General features: G+C 31.9%; 1 protein-coding gene across 1 annotated transcript in view; it reads left to right on the top strand.

Annotated features, from left to right (window-relative positions):
* The first annotated feature begins 508 nt into the window (after positions 1-508).
* The window catches only part of LOC145283552 (uncharacterized), a 71998-nt gene continuing 66144 nt past the window's right edge, over positions 509-6362 (top strand). Inside the window, exon 1 of the mRNA XM_080132438.1 lies at positions 509-602. The gene's annotated coding sequence lies outside the window, so the exon portion shown is untranslated. The remainder of the gene's footprint in view (positions 603-6362) is intronic.

The following is a 6362-nucleotide window of genomic DNA, read 5'->3' as shown; positions in this document are numbered from 1 at the left end:
ACAAACAAACACGTAAACAAATGAAATCTCTTTTCTTTTGTAAATAACGAAGCACATTTTTATGACCCTTTCGTTATTTATTCTGTTTGTGTTCTTTATTTATTGGCGTCTTTGTGTGTGATGGCGTCTTTGGTAGTTTTTTTTTATGTGAAGACGAAGAAAACAAACTTCGTATAATTTATTTTATAACACAGGAAAGGTCGTTTCAGTTGTGGGGTTATGTCAAAAAAAAAAAAATAAAATAAAAAAAACAAAAAAAAAAAAAAGGAAATTGAACCTATGTTAAGAGCTTTGTTAAAGCAGACGATACGTACATCGCGCACATACATCCCCCTCCCCCTCGTATCTTCCCGTCACGTGTAACGCCAATTATTTCCTTATTTGGGACTTGTTAAACCTGATTGGTTCTGGCCTGGACATGGAAGTGTCATTAGTAAGCGCAACTATGAGAATTGATAAAATGCCTCATTATAGAAATAGTTCCATGATGCTTTTATTTCCCACCCACATATATAGATGATAATGAATAAATAAACGGACTGGGACAAGTATATAAGCATTTCATCTGCAGCGAGACTACACAACCTGTTGAAAGACAACAGGTAAGTTCTTTGTTTATATTTTCTATTAGTGTCAGTGAAAAAGTGTGAGAGAGAATGTCAATTAGCAAAGGCTTCTTCACGCATGTAGCCGTTTATCTTGTGTGTTTTAGATGATGGACTTTTCTTTTATTCATACATATTAATACATATTATTATTATTATTATTATTATTATTATTATTATTATTATTATTATTATTATTATTATAGTAAACGTTGCTTAACAAAAACAAAAAAAAAAATTGATACCCGTATCTTGCGTTGACAAACTTCCTATTTTCTAAACGATTAATAATTTTAGCTACTGAGCTGGAACATAAAAAAATGAGAATGATACAAGATACGAAATTATGTCTAAAAATAAGGAAATATTTTAGAAAAAAAAATGTTTATGTATATCACGAATAACCTTTTTCAAGCATACAAGTAGAAATATATATTGTCACATTTGAAATCCATAATATATTTGTTCATATCTGTTCATTGGGCAGTCATTAGTACAAAAGCAGAACACGTCAATTTCCATATTTATCTAGTTTCTACCACTAGTTAGTATGAAGAAAAATATTTGTGCAATTTAGAAGGGAAAATACGCTATTTAGTATTTGCATTAGAGAGTAAATAACTACGATAAATGCATTAACGCGTTGGTTTTATTATCAAAACATATTTTAAGCAAAAATACTTCACTTTGAACTGATGCCGAATGCCCCTTATGTTTACTTTTCTTGAGGATTATAGAAAAATGTCGTTTAGTTTTAAAATATATTTTTGTAATTTTTTAAATGTTATTACTAGTGTTGGGACGATTAATCGGAATCGGAATCGGGAATCGGAAATATCGGAAGATTTGGGGGTATCGGAATCAGAATCGAAATTAATGGTGCCAAAACGATTCTTTTGTCTTTTTTTATTTTATTTAAAGCAAAATCTTCCATTGTTGGTAATAATGATAAAATACTAATTATTTCTCGATTTTAAAATAACAGTAAGGCTAAAATCGATAGTGTATTTTGACATTTAGGAAAATATCTGCATATTTAACATGTGTTTTATGAAAATCGAGGAAAATAACAATCTTATAGTTAAATAATAAGAAATTTATAAAGAATCGGAATCGGCATCGGTATTTGTATGGGAATCGGAAATTTAGCACGGAATCGGTAATTTTATCGGAATCGGTAAAAATATTGGAATCGTCTCATCACTAGTTATTACGTTATGTCAGTATTTTAAAATGCTATCCAGTTAGAATAGACGTACGTGAGGTTAGAATTCAGGTATCTGTATTGTAAAAACTACTGCCTATTTTCTAAATCTATCACAGCTTCCTATTTGCGTACGGACAAACTCCACAAAACATTAATAGCTAATTAATTAATTAATTAATTAATTAACCATTTTAATAGTTTGTAGGTGTATCTACCAACATTGCTACGATATTTAAATAGAAAAAATGGCGGGATTACCCATGTATATATATCGACATTTATGTTTTGGATTATATGTGCAATCCTTGAAAATTGGCTATTCACTGACCAACTCGCCGAAGTGTCATGCACGTTAGGGTTTGTCATGGGATTCAGTTCTACAGAACAGACCATTTTTAGCACGAAGGCATCTTCTGTCGGTGTGGCGTGTGTTTTGATTCAGTCATAGGAGGTGCACTTTCCTAGGCATTATCTTGTCTCTTACTATTGCCGCTCGCCTAAGGGTCTGTTCATGGCTATTTTTGCAGAGCCAAAATGCTCCTTCTAGATCGTTAATTTACCCCTTTTCCTCTCAACATGTGTCATCTTACTGCAGTGGTGTAGCTGTCTATAATCAATGTAGTATTTGTGTGCACTTGCTCCGATTCATTTGCAATGTTATATCTGCATGTAGTGGCATGCAGAGGTCTGATGATACCCTGATTACGCCCGGAGCCAACTCATTGTTTACAGCCTACCTTTTTTACAGCGGAAATATGTGCCACAAGATCGGAATGTGGTGACTAAAAAGTCAGCACCGAAATGTGTGTGCATTATGACTGCATAAAATGTCTGAACAATCTCGTCGACTTCCCCCTGTAGAGGTGTCTCAAGCGATTACCAATAAACTCACTTGTTCTCAAAGAGAGGGGGTAATGCCTAGCAGGCCTATTAGAACTGAGTCAGCGCGATAGATGCCAGGTCACCCCTTAAGTAAAATAGGAGATACTTTGAGTATGATCGGATAGCATCCATTTAAATACCCAGGTTGAGGCAACCGCTCTGTTGTTTCTTCACTTTCTGCACGCCATTGTTTGCATATTGCTTAATCTATAGCGATGAGGAGACTATCAGTTCTAATCCAAACAATTTCAATTTATTATTAACATATATATATAAAAAAAACGAATTGTTAGTATCGCAATGATAACTGCTAATATCTTAGATCCATTTTCTTTCAACATTTTCAGTTGCTACAAAATATACGTTTGCTCTGACACAAGCCTTTGATAAGTCTTTTTTTTTTTAAACTAATTTTCATGTGGTGAGATTTCTCACCAGTTTTTCTCTCACGTCGAATTATTTCTTCCTTTGAGTGTCATTTGCTTAATTACATCTGTTTATAACAACGACGACGAAGACAAATCGTATTATTGAATTATTCGGACTCCTGTTCTCATATTAGGTGTTATTCACACAACATTTCGTCCGATAGAAACCCCGACCTTCTTCAGGTGCGTCTTGTTGAATTCGGAAGTTTTTACGTCGAATTCTGGAGTCTGCAATGAATTTCAAATGGGACCCTTTGTTTAATCAACGGGGTAACTTACTCTCGCATCATCAATCATGACAAGGAAGTCTTAATGCCATCACTTAGAAATTATTATTACTTCGCACTATTATCCATTGCACTGACCTCCTTCTGTAGATATTCCTGATTTCGACACAAAGATTCCCGGGTTCGACAAAATGCACTTAAAGAATGTCGGAGGTTACATCGGCCAAAACGATATAAGAAAAACATAAAATGAGAACATTAGTCTGAATAATTCAAAGAATCCAAATGTTAATCCTTAACTCCAAAAATTTCGAAAAAAAAAATTTTGTCCTAAAACAAACGTGCATTTTTTTTTTTTTTTGACGATTGTAAAGTTGATAACCACACGTACTGACGAGCTGTGTGCGCCAAGTTTGAATCTAATCGGTTCCATAACACTACTTTCACTTAGGGATATTGACACCCGTTAAAATGGTCTCTTACGTAAGCATGACAACTGCAGAATCAAGCCGTCAGCAAAGTTGGACCATGTTGAATAAGACGAATCTATATTGCACATAGTCATAGTGAAATGTGTTCATTACATACAGTATTTGTTAAATTGTTATCGGTGTTTTTAAGTAGCTGATGGTGTTATGTTAGAGATATGTAACAGCTTACAATTTTTAAACAATTTTTATATATATACTTATACTGGACTATACCACACACTCACAACCCTCCATATATATATATATATATATATATATATATATATATATATATATATATATATATGTGTGTGTGTGTGTGTGTGTGTGTGTGTGTGTGTGTGTGTGTGTGTGCTTAAGTATTTGATCTTTTAAGAGAAAGGACTTGTATCGCCTAACGAGGTCTATAGTTATTTATAACTATTGATCAAAACAGTTTAGTGATATTAAAACAAATGTTTATTTAATACAAATAAAAATAAAGTATACTTTGCTCTATTTCTGATTGGGCACTTTTATATAAACCTCGTTGAATTGACTGGTTTTTATCTTTGAGTATTCTTAACATAGAATATATATATATATATATATATATATATATATATATATGTGTGTGTGTGTGTATATATATATAAATATATATATATATATATATATATATGCATGCGTATTTAACATTTTAAATATATTTTTTAATATTTAAAATAGAATATAAATATTAACATTAATATTTATATATTAATCCGATTTTGATAAAATAAAATGCTCAATACTCGACATAGAACATCAATATATGAGTGGAGTTAAAATTATATACGCCATGTTATAAGTCATTTATTGTTCATATAACAAGGAATACAAAATAAACTGAATTATTTCCTTATTCCAATGAGTTTGGCTTTTTTCTTTAAGCAAAGTAATTTTATATAACATTGCTGGTTAGCGCAAAAATTGAAAAACATCAAAGTTCAAAAGAAAGTAACGTTCGAAAAATTACGTAGAAATATATACAGATGTAAATAAAAAGACATTCATATTCATATCCAAGCGCGCATTTTAAAATTTGGGCATCGTTAAATAAGAGATTTGATAAGTAAATTGCAAATTACGTCTGATTAGAACAATTGAAATGTTTTAAACTTAACTCAATCCCCAAACTAATGCATATTTTAACGTATAGAATATCTAATTAAATGATATAGAGGAAACAAATCTGATTCACTAAGCTATGGTATAATAACAGATAAATGAATTCTCATCATAATAGCAACATGTCTACATCGGATAGAATGGTTGTATATTTGCAGAGCCGGATTTAAGTGTGAGACAGAACTTATAAACTTGTTAGCAGGTCTCCTAAAAAGTAAAGGCAAATGCTTTATGTATTAATTTATTTATTGCGGACTATTAGACTCATCTTTCTTAATTGTTGTTTCAGGTTTCGGCCAACTATTCCTCTGGCCTTCGTCAGGTGGTAACTGCGACGGGATAGGAACTCCGAATCTCCTAACTGCATTCTCAGCAATTACTGCCATCCATAGTTGTCTCACCACGTTTTTGGCCAAGTAAGCTTCTGGCCGGTTTTGGGTACGATTGAAACCGTTATCTTCAGACAATTCTCACCTGGCCACTTGGCCAAAAACGTGGTGAGACGACAACAACTATGGATGGCAGTAATTGCTGAGAATGCAGTTAGGTGATTTGGAGTTCCTATCCCGTCGCGGTTCTCACCGGACGAAAGCCAGAGGAATAGTTGGCCGAAACGTCGTGAAACAACAACTAAAAAAGGTGAGGATAATAGTCCGCAATAAATTAATTAATATAAATAATACTCATCTCAATAATGAATTCCAATTAAATAATATAAATGCTTTATGCTTCAAGCAGTACGCAAATCATAGACTATAACTGTTGCAGACGGAGGCTTCAACATTATTCACAATAATCTAATAAAATTGTAAAGTCATAATACTATTTTATTACACATCCAGATAAGTATTGGCGTAATATCTGAGCTGGGAAGTTTTCTAATAATTCGGTTTCCGTAAATGTCTTTTTTTCTTAAAAAGCTAAACGGTGACGATAAAATGCTATTTGAAAATTTATTGATTTACTAACCCTGTGCGAATCAACTGTTCTGTCCCCACGGTTATATTTTTAAATATATTTCAGTCACACAAAATACATGCTAAAATATTCCTTAATTTTGTTATTGAGTTATGTTTTAAAAATCCTCCGCTTTAAGAGTTTTAATTCGCTACATTTTGCAATTAACATACCAGGTGACTCAATTTAATTTTAAACATGTGAACTCATGAGAAAAAAATTTTACTTCACGTATAGTAAAATCAAATTTTAAAAACAATTTTACATTTTATGTATCACTTTCACCCTCTCTCATTATAAACTGTTTGAAGTTCCACTTTTATTTTATGCAGTTTCTCTCTCTCTCTCTCTCTCTCTCTCTCTCTCTATATATATATATATATATATATATATATATATATATATATATATATATATATATATAAATATATATATAT

This window comes from Euprymna scolopes, chromosome 1 (assembly GCF_053919585.1).
Source record: "Euprymna scolopes isolate OS-2025 chromosome 1, ASM5391958v1, whole genome shotgun sequence".
Classification (NCBI taxonomy): domain Eukaryota; kingdom Metazoa; phylum Mollusca; class Cephalopoda; order Sepiida; family Sepiolidae; genus Euprymna; species Euprymna scolopes.
The sequence above is the reverse complement of the archived record's forward strand: the minus strand, read 5'-3'. Positions and strand labels throughout refer to the sequence as shown.